A 15,024-nucleotide genomic window follows, 5' to 3' on the forward strand; every position below is an offset into this window, starting at 1 on the left:
ATTTTTTTCTTTATTTGTACACTGTGTCACAACTTTGACCCAAAGGTCCAGAGCTATTTTAGGGTGATTGGCGTAGTACTCGGAGACTGATTGTAAGCATGATTTCCATTAGCTGTCACACTGATTGTAAGCATGAGAAGGTGGAAGATTAGGTTAGTGCGAAGCTTACCTTAAACCCTACCGCCGTTGTTGAAACGAGGCGAGCGTCGAGGGAACCGTGGAGAACGTCGCGCCATCCGGCCTCCTCTTGCGGTGGGAGAACGAATACTCCTGTGGCTCCGGCTGGCTCTGCACCCTCACGAACGGCACACCATACTCGATCGATTCGTTATACTCTGGGTGCTCGACCTTCAACCTGTACGCCCACCACCTCCGCCTGACTGTCGCCTCGGGGGAATCTGTCTGCTCCATTGCCCAGAGGAGATACTCGATGAACTCGGAGGACTGCGGCGTGACTGCCGCCGAGGAGTACATGTACATCGCCGCCGTCTCGCTCTTTCGCATACATTGCCACATGGCCCGCACCGTCCTCGAAATCTCCCACTCATTGTCAAACCAACTAAGGATCTCCTTCAACCTGGCTAACTTTGCCTGGTCATCACTGGCGATCTGCCTGATTCGCTGCTGCATCCTCTCCATAGATGTCCTTCTGAGTGGTCCGGTGCTAGCTTTGGAAGATGGGAGGAGAGACGATGGTCTTGCAATAGAGAAGAGGGAGAGGCGAGATGGTGGTTTTGGAATGGAGATGATGGAGAGGAGAGGAGGTGGTTTTGCAATGGAGAAGATCAGAAGAGGGAGAGGCGAGACGGTGGTTTTGGAATGGAGATGATGGAGAGGAGAGGAGGTGGTTTTGCAATGGAGAAGATCAGAAGAGGGAGAGGCGAGATGGTGGTTTTGGAATGGAGATGATGGAGAGGAGAGGAGGTGGTTTTGCAATGGAGAAGATCAGAAGAGGGAGAGGCGAGACAGTGGTTTTGGAATGGAGATGATGGAGAGGAGATGAGGTGGTTTTGGAATGGAGATGATCGAGAGGAGAGGAGGTTGTTTTGCAATGGAGAAGATCAGAAGAGGGAGAGGCGAGACGGTGGTTTTGGAATGGAGATGATGGAGAGGAGATGAGGTGGTTTTGCAATGGAGAAGAGGGAGAGGAGCGTGCGGCAGCGATTTAGGATTGGATGAGAGGGCCGGCGCGATGTGACTGGATCAAAATCAAAATCAATTTACCCTTCAATTAAGAAAGCGACCCCACATTAACTAGTCTCCCTTTTATTCTGGGTCATAATTGACCATGATTTTCGCACATAAAATATATGTTATACGTTGCAAAAATAATATAATTTGAAAGTACATTCAGATACGAACCAAACGATACAATTTTTGGTGACATGCATTCACATTTTGCTTGTCAAATACAGTACGTGGTCAAACTTTGACCCAAAATACGCAAAACAACAAAAAAATACTTCCAAGACCAGCGCCGCTCTTCTCCTCTTAAACCACCGCCGCTCCTCTCCTGTTCCAATCTAAATGCAGCGCCGCTCCTCTCATCTTCCATTTCAAAACCACCGCCCCTCCTCTAATGTTCCAGTCCAAAACCAGCGTCGCTCCTCTCCCGTTCTAATCCAAAACCAGTGCTCCTCCTCTCCTCTTCCATTCAAAAACCACCGCCGGTGAGTGAAGGTGTTGTGGAGAAGTAGATCGATGGAGGAGTACAACCGATACGTGAGGATCGCAGACGGCGACCCTGTGAAGCTAGCTAGGATGTTGGAGATACAGTCTTGGTTTGACAACAAGGACCAACTAGCGGCGACGGCGACATCCATGGCCAAATATCTGCAACAGAGCGGAAAGGTGGCGATACTCCCAGAGGGAGTCGCGCCGGAGTACATAGAGCTGCTCCTCTGGGCCATGGAGCAAACAGATTCACCGAATCCAATCGTGAGGGAGCGGTGGTGGGAGTATCGATCCCAGATGGAGCATCCACCAGAGATTGAAGGATCGAGCATCTACAGGGTGTCGTTTGTGAGGGTGTCCTGCCAGAGCGAGCCGGTGGAGTCTTCGTCGACCGAACCCAACTGCAAGAGGAGAAAAGCAGTTGGCCCGACGACGCTTCCCCGCCATCGTCTCCCTCGCTGTTCACATTGTCTCACGGAGCGGCTGTCTGCCGCCGAGGAATAGGAGCGGGCTGCCCCCCCAGCCCAATAGTCGGGTAGGTTGTGAATTGTCAGGAGGAGCTTAGGGTTGTCAGTATTTGCAGGTTGTGAATTGTGTTTTGTGTTGTGTATTTTGAGAGTACTTTCAGATATGAATGTCTTTTGAATTTCAGATTTGCAGTATTGAGCATATGAAGTATTTTATGAATTCTAGAGATCTATTTTTAGCACTTAAAAAATGTAGTTTCATAGGAGTATAAAAGTGCAGACAATGTGATTCTGAGAGAAGAAACTGCAAGTTTCAGTTTCAGATAAGAAACTGCAAGTTCAGTTTTAGATAAGAAACTGCAACTTTCAGAGGCAGAGCATTTATATTAACACGGCCTTTTCAAATAGGGTTAACATCATGTTGGAAGTTTTATTCATGGTCGAAAATGGAACTACCAGCCAGTTAACATCATGCTGATCAACATTCATGCATAGCACATCTTCATATGATGCATAGTCAAAATGCCCACACAATGTCGAGTGTGCGAAACACAGAGAAAACGAGGGACGAAGTTTTGGCAAGTGTTGGACGTGGTTTTGGGCTGCCCCGTCTAGGCTTTCATTTTTAACATGCGCAGCCCACGACCTCGGATGGGAGGTCCATAGGCCTGTTTGTATTTTCTTAGGGCCGTCATGTATCGACTGGCCTATGGACCTCCCATCCGAGGTTTTATTTTTGGCAGCCCAATTTATGTATTTTTTTGAAGAAAACGCAAAGGTCTGTTCTATTTTTCTATATAAGAATAGGAACGCCAGGTCCAACTTATGTTACCCTTCTAACTATATTATATATATTTAAATTATTTTATATGTTATTATATATTATTTTTATTATCATCATATATTTAACAGATACTTACATATGTAAGAAAACAATATCCCACATCTTATTAACTTATAAAAATAATTTCTTAACAAATAAAATCCTGGACTGTTTTGGCACGAAAATCCTAGTGATACAAAAGCTTGGTAAGATTTAAGGACGAATGTAATAATATCACTTATTATTTAAATATATTTATAACAAAATAGTCAGCCCCTTTTTATTTTTTGATAACATTGCTGGCCCAACCCAACATTATAATTAGAATCAGCCCAACAAAATCGTGTATTTCGAGAAAGTGCAAATGGCGTTTAATTTTTTAGGAAATAAAATAAATGGGCCGCATGGACGCTACATTATTTGTTCACCCAGCCCAGCTAATGGCTGTACTTCAAAAAAAAGAAGATCAAATTGACTGTAAATTCTACCGCGCAAAAAAAATACTGTAAATTCTGAAAAAATGGGTTGAATACGTGCCACATTTTTGGAGGCTGAAATGTGGGCCAATAGGTCGAAGCCAACGCAAGTCGTTGTCAATTTAGTCAACAAATGATTCTGACATGTTAGCCGTTGGATTTACATCCAACGACCGGCATCCATCTTCAATCTCTCGTCTTCTTCCTCCAGCGCCGCCGGGACCACCTCCCGCCTCCTGCTGATAGCAGCTCTGCTTAGCACGCTTCTTTATGAAGCGCTACTCCACCGTTGGCCAGGCCATCCCTCCACCCCTCCACACCTCCTGTTCTTCTCCACCGACTGCCGAACCACACCGCACTAGAACCAGTTAACCCTCGTACACCTCTCCGTCTGTGACTCTACTCCCGCGTCTTCCCATCTCCGGCTCGTTGCTGTCCGGGGCCTCGCCGTCGTCCACCACCTTGGATGCGCTCGGTGCGGCGTGGTCAACGTGGTCAACGAACGACACCATCGGAAGTAGACTGTGTGTGGAGAGGCTGACAGCTGGGTCCACGGCCGCACACAAGGAAATGCCTCCTTATTACGCGCAAAATAATGATTCCTCCACCTGACATCTGGGACCCACCGGAAGGGCCTCTATATTTCGCAAAAATAACGTGCCCCCCGCTGACATGTCGGACCCACCAGCTATCTTCGCACGCAAGGAAGTGCCTCCTTATTACGCACAAAAAAATGAATACTCCCCCTGCCAGCTGGAACCCAGCATAGTGGGAGGCTGACTTGTGGGCCTACCAAGTTGACGGGGACGGAGGGCTTTGTCAACTTAGTCAATATGAACGATTCTAGCTCCTGTTACCGTACGATGTTCATCCAACGGCTGTAGTGCTTCTTCAACCTCTGGTCTTCTTGCTCCAGCCGCCCAAACCAGCGCCGGTCGTGCCGCGTGCTCCTGCCTCCCGTGGCCGGCTGTGATGCCGCGGAGGCCTCACCGCCCCCTACTACTCTCACCGCTGGCCAGGCCATCCCTCTACTCACCCACACCCCCTGTTATTCTGCGGCGACAGCAGCCTCACACCGCAGCCGAACCAGTGAACCCTCGTACTCCTCTTCGCGTGGGCATCCACTGCTGCATCTTCCCCGGCTCCGAGTCGTCCCCTTCCTAGTCCTCGCCGTCATCCACCGCCGTGGTGCTCTCGGCGCGGCGTGGTCAACGTGGTCAAGGAATGACTTCCATCGGATGTGGACTATACGTGGAGAGGCTGACAGCTGGGTCCACGGCCGCAGCAAGGAAGTGCCTCCTTATTACGCGCAAAATAATGATTCCTCCACCTGACAGCGGGGACCCACCGGACAGGTCACCGTATTTCGTGAAAAAACGTTTCCCCCTGACTGCTGGGACCCACCAGCTACATCTTCGCATGCAAGGAAGTGCGTCCGGGCAAAAAAAACGATTCGCCCCCTGACTGCTGGGACCCACCAGCTACATCTTCACACGCAAGGAAGTGCGTCCAGGCAAAAAAACGATTCGCCCCCTGACTGCTGGGACCCACCAGCTACATCTTCGCACGCAAGGAAGTGCCTGACAGTCGGGACCCACCTGGTCGAAGCGTACGTAGCGTTGTCATTCTGGTCGCGAACGTGTACGTACATATATACTAGTGGATGTAGAGGCGCGCACGTGTCATAGTAGAGGCGCGTACGTGTCGTAGTAGAGGCGCGCACATAGCATGTACACGTACGTACAGCAGCCAGGGTGCAAGAAAGAAAATACGGCCACGTATGTGTACATACGGGCGGGGTCTCGAACGCCTACTCGCGCATACGTACGGCCAGGGCTCGTGTACATGGCTGGGTCGGAACGGAGAAACAGTGTCGTCGTCGTGTTCATGGGGAGGCAACGGAATGCGTCGTGTTCATGGGGAGGCAATGGAATGCGTCGTGTTCATGGGGAGGCAACGGAATGCGTCGTGTTAATCGGGAGGCAACGGAACGCGTGGGAGCCAACCGGCTGGGCCGGAACGGAATGCGTGGTCGTGTTCATCGGGAGGGCTTGGACGGAACAGGCAATGGAAACGAGGCCTGGCGTACCGCAAAACGGAGGAAACGGACCTCCTACGTTCGGAACGGGGTCCTGTTGATTGGGAAGGGTGTGGCGTACCGCAAAACGGAGGAAACGGGCCTTCTACGATCGAAACGGGGGTCCTGTTGATCGGGAGGGGTGTGGCGTACCGCAAAACGGAGGAAACGGACCTCCTATGGTCGAAACGGGGGTCCTGTTGATCGGGAGGGGTGTGGCGTACCGCAAAACGGACGAACCGGACCTCCTACGGTCGAAACGGGGTCCTGTTGATCGGGAAGGGTGTGGCGTACCGCAAAACGGACGAAACGGACCTCCTACGTTCGAAACGGGGGTCCTGTTCATCGGGAGGGGTGTGGCGTACCGCAAAACGGGACTCCACGGGATACTGTTCATCTCCACCGTCGACCTCCCCCAGCCTCCACGGGCTACCGTCGGCCTCCTCCAGCCTCCACCACTACTAGGAAAAGGGCTATAGACAATATGCACACTAATGGCGCACCAGACATGCGGTGCGCCACTACTGTATAGCAGTGGCGCACCATGTGCTGGTGCGCCATTAGTGTGATAGACACTAATGGCGCACCACAACTATGGTGCGCCACTACTAACAAAAATTATTTTTTTCTTTTTTCCAAAAATACTAATGGCGCACCGTGGGGCGGTGCGCCATTAGTGTCTATCACACTAATGGCGCACCACAACCATGGTGCGCCACTACTAACAAATTTTTTTTCTTTTCTTTTTTCCAAAAATTCTAATGGCGCACCGGGGCGCAGTGCGCCATTACTAGTTTTAACTAGTAATGGCGCACCAGTCACCCCGTGCGCCACTACTATCATTTTTTGTTTTTTTTTGCAAAACTACTAATGGCGCACCGCCAGCTGGTGCGCCATTAGTAACCCTGGTTACTAATGGCGCATTTTTTGGTGGTGCGCCATTAGTAACCTGGGACCAGCTAGATATTTTGGACAGCCACCTACACACTCACTTTCCCCACTTCATTCTCTCCACCCCCTCCTCCAAGCTTGTCTCGGGTGCCTCCTCCTCCTCACCTCATTTGCACCATAGATTCATCCAAATTAAGTGGTTAAATTACCTTTTTTGATAGGTAAGTAAGGGGAAAGCTTTCTTTATGTTGTAGATCTACTTTTTTCTCCCTCCAACAATGTGCACATGCACTTTTTTTGGCCTAGCTAGATCTATGTATGTTTGTGGTGTTGCATATGTTTGTGGTGTTGCATATATGTTTGTGTTTGCAGGTACCGGTATTTGAAATGCGATAGTTGCCAATATTTTGCCGGAATGTTGATTCATTTCCGTTTCGGCGAGAATTTTGGCACTATGCATTCTTTTTGGTCCTATTTTTAGGCAAAGTCATGCCAAATTTTTTCTTGGTTCTAAAATATCGTTTTGCTCTACCCCGCAGGCGACCATGGTCCGCACGATGACCGAAGGCATCGCGAATAGGTTTTTGGGCTCCGCGAAGGCCGAGATGCTTCAAAATAACGAGACGGAGATAAGATGTCCCTGTCGAAGATGCAAGCTGAGGAGCCTTATGGACCCGGATTCTGTACAGGTGCGGGACCACCTGCTCTTGCGTGGTTTCATGGATGGCTATCGGTGGCAAGGTGATGAAGATGATTATGAAGTCGTCCATGGGGGTCGGCCGGCAAGAAATGAGGAAGGGCAGCAAGACAACCGCGGCGAGGGCGGGCGAGAAGACGAAGAATCTCCAGGACATGATCACGAAGTAGATGCAGTACACAGTCATCATGTAGAAGATGCCGGACATGATGATGAGGAAGATGCCGGAGCAGACGAAGGGCATGATCATGAAGATGAAGATGCCGGACATGATGATGAGGAAGATGCCGGAGCAGACGAAGGGCATGATCATGAAGATGAAGATGCCGGAGCAGACGACGATGGACCATCGATGGGCTGGGTGCACGACCCTCGTATTCAAGAGCTGCTTCTCAAGCAGACGGATAACGCAACAGTTGCCGCCCGAGAGAAAGCCAAGCTGGATCAACTAGAGATAGACGCGGTTACTCCATTATATGAAGGATGCAGGCCCGAGGATACCCGCCTAAAAGTAACGCTCATGGCTCTGGAGATGAAGGTAAAACACAAAATGACCGACGCATGCTTCGACGAGAACATGTCATTCTGGCACGAACGTCTTCCCAAGGGGAACAAGTGCCCGACCAGTTGTTAGGAGGTGAAGAAAATCGTGTGTCCTCTGGATTTACCGCACGTGAAATACCATGTTTGCATGAACAATTGCATCATTTATCGGGACGAGCACGCGGAGTCTACCATATGTCCGGTGTGCGGCGTCACTCGATACAAGAAGAGGAAGAAAGCTCCTCGAAAAGTGGTGTGGTACTTTCCGATCACTCCTCGTCTGCAGCGGTATTTCGCGGACCCTAAGGTAGCAAAGATCTTGTGCTGGCACTCGGATAGGGAGGAGAAGAAGCGAGAAGATGACGCAAATGATCCGGAGATAAATAAAAAAGACAAGATGTTGAGTCACCCTAAGGATGGGAGCCAGTGGCAAGCGTTGAACTTCGAACACCTAGAATTTGGGACGATCCAAGGAACATCGTGCTGGGCGCGAGCACCGATGGAGTCAATCCGTTTGGCAGCCAGAGAAGCACACATAGCACCTGGCCTGTGTTTGTGTGGATGTACAACCTTCCCCCTGGTTGTGCATGAAGAGGAAGTACATTCACATGAGTATGCTAATTGAAGGGCCAAAACAACCAAGGAACGACATCAATCTGTATCTGGGGCTGCTGAAAGAGGAGCTAGACACGCTGTGGAAAATGCTAGCCAATACGTGGGACGCCGCAGAGAAAGAATATTTCCCTATGAGAGCCGCACTGCTCACGACGGTGCACGACTATCTCGGTTACGGATATCTCGCGGGGCAGGTGGTCCACGGATTTTCTGGATGCGTCAGGTGCATGGATGACACAACGTATCGCTAACTAGATAGATATCCCGGGTCTTCGAAAACCGTGTTCATGGGACATCGAAGGTGGCTTCGCGACGATGACCCATGGAGAAAACGCAAGGATCTATTCGATGGTGAAACCGAACCCCGAAGACGCCCGCGTACGAGGAGCGGCGAGGAAATAGACGAGCTGTTGAAAAATTGGAAAGATTGCCCACTGCCAGGAAAGAAGCAAAAGGCGCCAGAGCCGGGAAAGAAGCGAAAGGCGCAAGAGCCGCTGCTGAAGGTATGGAAAACGAGGTCTGTTTTCTGGGACTTGCCGTACTGGAAGATCCACCGTGTGCCTCACAGCCTTGATGTCATGCATATCACGAAGAACGTGTGCGAGAGTCTGCTTAGTACCCTGCTCAACATGCCGGAGAGGACCAAAGATGGACCGAAAGCAAGGGCAGACTTGAAATCAATGGGCATCAGGGACGAGCTTCAGGCCAATGATGATGATGAGGCGAAGCAGGACACGGAAAGTCGTCGCAAAGGCAAAAAGGCCAAGAAGACCAGAAATGACTTCCCTCCCACGTGCTTCACTCTAAGTCAGGAGGAGATCGATCAGTTTTTCACCTGCCTCGTAGGAGTAAAACTTCCTTACGGTTACGCGGGGAAGATAAGCAGATACCTAGACTCAGCGAAGCAGAAGTTCAGCGGGATGAAGTCTCATGACTGTCACGTGCTGATGACGCAGATACTTCCAGTTGCAATCCGTGGGATCATGGACGCGCACGTCCGTGAAACGCTATTTGGCCTATGCAACTTTTTCGACGTCATCTCTTGGAAGTCGGTTGGCGTGAGGCAACTCAGAAGGCTACAGGAAGAGATCGTGGTGATACTATGCGAGCTTGAGATGTACTTCCCGCCCGCATTCTTCGACGTTATGATGCATCTGCTGGTCCATATCATGGAGGATATCATCCAACTCGGGCCGACGTTCCTGCACAGCATGATGCCGTTCGAAAGGATGAATGGTGTCATCAAAGGATACGTTCGCAACATGTCATGTCCAGAGGGAAGCATAGCCAGGGGCTTTCTGACCGAAGAGTGCATCTCCTACTGCACGAATTATCTAGGCATCGAGAACCCCGTTGGTCTGCCCGTCAACAGGCACCTCGACAGGCTCGCTGGATGGGGTCACCGTGAGGGTTGCCACGAAATGCATGTCGACTTCGAGGGTCGACTCGCCGACTTTGAAAGAGCAAACCTAGTCGCGCTACAACACATAGACGTGGTCGATCCTTGGGTGGTAGAGCACAAAACCTTTATTGAGAAGACGTACAATTACCGACGCCAACAGAGGACGGACGGAGATATAATCAAAGAGCACAACTCATGTTTCACGCGTTGGTTCAAGCAGAAGCTTCTGTCGTACCCTTTACATGAGGATTCTTCCGCGGAAGAACAACTCATATTCGCCTTGTCACAGGGCGCTGAGCACAACCTGATGACGTATGAGGCGTACGATATCTACGGCTACACATTCTACACCGAGGGAAAGGACATGAAGAGCGATGGTTATCAGAACTCCGGGGTAACGATGGAATCCTACACCGGTAACGACAAGGACAGATACTACGGAAGGATCGAGGAGATCTGGGAGCTGAGCTACGCTGGAGAGAAGGTCCCAATGTTCCGTGTCAGATGGGCCAAGAGCGTCCTAAAAGAAGACCGGTATTTCACCACCATGGTTATACCCGAAGCCAAATCCAAGACCGCGGGCGCAAACGTCACCGCGAAAAATGAGCCATGGGTACTGGCTTCCCAAGTGGACCAATGCTTCTTCATTACCGACCCGTCAAAGCCCAGTCGTGTTGTCGTGAGGAGAGGCAAAAGGAAGATCATCGGAATGGATGGAGTTGCCAATGAGAAAGAATTCGACAAGTACGGCGACCCGAAGATGGAACATGACGACGACGATGAAGTACCAGCATACACCACAAGAAGAAGCAGGACCACCCTACCTAAAGGACGTTCGTTCAAGAGAAGAACTCCATTTACGAAAAATAAGGGCAAGAAGATTGTGAACAGATAGCTAGCTAAGATCGATTGTATTTAAATTGTAGCCTTCATTTCTCGATTGTATTTCATGGGCACTTTTTGAACTCATGAATATTTTTAAATTTCATGGGCACTTTTTGAATTCATGAATATTTTTTCAAATTTTATGATATTTTTTCATATTCAATATGAAAAAATATTGAATATTCATGAGGACACTCGATCTCGATCCCCCTCCATCTCGATCTCGATCCCCCCCGCACCCTCCGCCGCTCCACCGCCGCCGACGACCCACCGCACCCTCCCCCGCTCCACCGCCGCCGATGATCCCCCTCCATTATTATTACTGCTTTTATAAAAAAAATTACTGTTTCATATTCATTTTCATTTTCTAAAAAAATATTAGATGCAACAAAAAATAATAATAATAAAATTACTTATGGCACACCGCTGGCTGGTGCGCCATTGCTATGCAAAAAAAAGGTTACTTATGGCGCACCGCTGGGTGGTGCGCCATTGCTATCTAAAAAAAGATTTCTAATGGCGCTCCGCTCGAGGGTGCGCCATTGCTATAAAAAACATACTAATGGCGCACTGCTAGGGGGTGCGCCATTAGTACTCTTCCCCCCTAGCTAGCTAATTCGCCCGATCCCTTCATCCCTCCCTCGCGACACTCCCCCCCCCCCCCCCCGCAGCCCCGACCCACGACGCCGCCCCTACGTGCGCCGCCGCCCCCGCGGCCCCCACCACTGCAGCTCCTCCGCCGCCCACCGGACAGCAAGCCGCCGCGGCCCCCAACCATCCCGCCGCCGACCCGCAACCATCCCACCGTCGACGACCACACGGGGTGCAGGATGACGACCGCCGCTGACCCACAACCATCCCGCCGCCGCCGACCCCGACCCCTCCGGCGACCGGCCGCGCCCGCCCAGGTACCTCTCATCCTTCCTCCTTCCTCCCTCTCCACCCTTCCTCCCCATTCCCTCCCTCCCTCCCCTCAACCGTGGTGACGCCGGCCTTCCCACTGCCCTGCCCGTGTTGCTCCTCTGCCTGAGTTGGATCTAGTACCGTGTTCCTCTGCCTGTGTTGCTCCTCTCACTGCCCTGCCTGTGTTCCTCCGCAGCAGATCAAGAACTACAGCAACTAGAGAGTGAAGAAGCAGATTAACAGCAGGGGAAATAGCAACAATAGAGCAAAGAAGTACAGCAGATCAACAAGGCAACAGTGGTTTTCAACACTTCTCTGTACTGCATAAACATTCTGTGTTTGATCAAATGATTGTAGCCTTCCCATGGACTGTGTTTTTTTTATAAAACTGTAGAATATCAGATTGAAATATTGGGGAGTACAATACAAGTTCAGGAACAAGGGACATTTTTTGCAATTGTGAACTCTCAATGCTCAAGTCTGGAAGTGTTTACAAATTCAAAGAGTTCACATGACTACTGGTCAAATACTCTAGTGTATTTAGTGTAAATCTAGTCTGAAACTAGTAGAGCTCTTGGTGATTTGCAAATTCAGTTTAAATAAAAATTTGGTACATGACTACTGATCATGTATGAAAGATGTTGCTACTGGATGAGCACAAGAACTACTCAATAGATTTTGATGTACTCCTGATCATGTATGCAAGATGTTGCCACTGGATGCATGGATGCATGACTGGGACATGACTACTCAGTAGATTATGACACCTGATAATCACAGTAAATTGTTAACAAATTACAGTTTACTGTCCATTTTAGCCTAGCATTCAGTTATCTTTTCACCCTTTTTTTGTCCATTCAGTTATATTTTCAGTAGGAAAATCTATGTAACAAATTACAGTTTACTGTCATTATCAGTTTACTGTCCATTTTTGTTTTGATTTTACTGTATGTATCTTAACTGAATCTTAACTGAAATTTGACCATGTCAGCTGTAAGTTGGTTACCCAGCATTTGTGTGGGCTTATCACACTGAACTTTCAGTCATCTTACATACTGTTCTGTCGCATGATGGATAGCACTGAAGAATATCTTGAAATGTAACATTCGAGTAGTTCACTTACCATGACTATCAATTAATAAGCATGATACTGTACCCTTCTTTTAAAAAAGAATTCCCCTGTGGTTGAGATCCTATAAAACGGTGCCCCTCATGAAGCATCCACCTTACTAAGCCATTACTTGTGTGCATCTCTAGTTTCCTTGCAGGTTGTAAGTTTTTATTAGGATAGCTGTAAATTTCTTCTGTTTTCTAGTAGTACAACCTGTACTGGTTGGGACAAAAACACTGCTTTTGGTGTACCTGTACTATTCATCACCATGGCCACTACTATTTGGCCCTCTGTGTCCATCACCATGGCCACTACTATTTGGCCCTCTGTGTCCAGCAATATCTTTAAGGCAAATCTGGCTGGCAATTTGGCCCTCTGTGTCCATCACCATGGCCACTACTATTTCAAACTGAAGAAAGAAAGGAAGAGATGATTTTGCAGGTACCCCGAGAGGCCCTTGAGTTTGCCGGAATGTCGATTAACTTCCGTTCCGGCAAATTCGGGTACTCCATATGTCCTATTTTCAGCAAAGGTCGTGCTGAAATTTTTCGTGAATTTTAGCATGACTTTGCTAAAAATAGGACATATGGGGTACTTGCGACTAATGCATGGGCCGGGGTATCTTAGTACTTAATTAAGTAGGATCAACTGCCCCTTTATTCTTGCTGCATTAAACCATAGGTGGCAATAGAGCCAAGTGATTAGGCCCAACTTAGAGTCGACAAACCCTAAATTATAAAACCTTGGCATTTAGGGTGCCTCGCTGTCGATAAAAACCTAAATGATGAAAGCTTAGGCTTTTAGGGTGCCTCGGCGTCGACAAACCCTAAATGATAAAAGCTTAGCTTTTAGGATGCATCGGTGTCGACAAACCCTAAATGATGAGACCATGATCTTGTTCCTTGACAATAACCAACTTTTTGACCAAACTTTTTTCCTATTTAGAGCGAAACATGGCCCACAACGATGAGGTCGGCGGTTCGGGCGGCAAGGCATTCTGGGAGCTGTCCCAGGAGATGGAGGAAGAACCTCACCGCTATGAGGATGCCGCGGAAGACACCGATCCTGACTACACAACCCCTAGTGGCGTCAGGGATGACACCACTGATGGTGCCGCCGAGGATGCCACCACTGATGATGGCAGCGCACGCACAGATGGCAGCCAACCGAAGAGGCAACGGAAGGACCGGCGCCCGAGCGTGCTCGGCACCGTCAAGGAGGAATTTACTGAAGTGAACTGCGATGGGGATCCAACGGCGCCCAAAGAATTAGTCAAGGGGTACTCGGTTCAGCTCGGGTGCATTCTCCGGAGCACCGTCTCGATCAACACCGAGAACCTAAGGCATAAGAACCGAGGGAATTTGCGCAACCTCCTCTTCACGAAGCTGCACGAACGATACAAGTTCGCCGCTGAGTTTGCAAACACACGCCTCTCAGGGAATAAAGTGAACAGTGCCGCCCTCACGAAGATGAGCACGGCCCTGTCTACTTGGAGAAGCGCGGTGAAGAGAATGATTAACAAAGGTGATAGTTATGAGAAGATCAAGGCGAAAAATCCTTCGATCAGCGAAGATGACTACAAGGAGTTCAAGATCAAGTGCGAGAGCGGCGCATCCGAGGAATCAAGTCAGTGGGGGAAAGAGATGCGGGACTTGAACTTAGGGGTCCACAAACTCGGTCCCGGCGGTTACAGAGTGGCGGAACCTATATGGGACAAGGAGGACGTGGAGCGTGCCGAGCAAGGCCTACCGCCCCGCTTCGAGAAATACCGTGAGAAGCAGACCAGGAACTATGTCAGGGCCCGGTACAAGGAGGACCCGGTAAAAAGGAGCTTACCACGGATCCGAAGACCAAGGCGCTTGAGAAAGTTCTGGTAAGGAATACACCCCCACGTAATTAGCTACATATATGGTTGCATTCTAGTTAATGAAGCCAAATTTCTAAATGGTTCACATTCCTTCCGCAGGAGACTAAAAGCAGTAGCGCAGGGTCGTCTCAGAGCTCTCCAGCTTGGGACAGCACTCTAAATAGGGCGTTGAACATAATGAAAAACAAGGATAAGCTCAGTAAGCCATCGTCAGCTGGTCGTGTGGCCGGCAAAGGCTTGTCCACAAAATGGTCGTCGTACTATAACGCTGGTGGGCGAAAGGAGAAAAAGACCAGCTCGAAAAGCCAGTCGCGCGAGGTTCAAGAACTCAAGGCACAAGTGGCGCGGATTCCGGAGATTGTCCAAGAGCAAGTGCAACAACAACTGGGAACGACGCTCACCGCCATTGTGCCTAGCTTGATTGAGGGGCTGCAGGCGTGGATTGCGGGCGGCCAACAGGGGCCGCCCCTGGTTCCCAGCTTCACGGCCAGCAACTCGCACAACACGCAGGCGGGGCCATTGGTGTCTCCGGCGGAGGCGGTATTGGTGTCTCCGGCGCCGGCACGGGCATTGGAGCTTAATGCACTCGGGTG

Source organism: Triticum aestivum, chromosome 6D (genome assembly GCF_018294505.1).
Source record: "Triticum aestivum cultivar Chinese Spring chromosome 6D, IWGSC CS RefSeq v2.1, whole genome shotgun sequence".
Lineage (NCBI taxonomy): Eukaryota > Viridiplantae > Streptophyta > Magnoliopsida > Poales > Poaceae > Triticum > Triticum aestivum.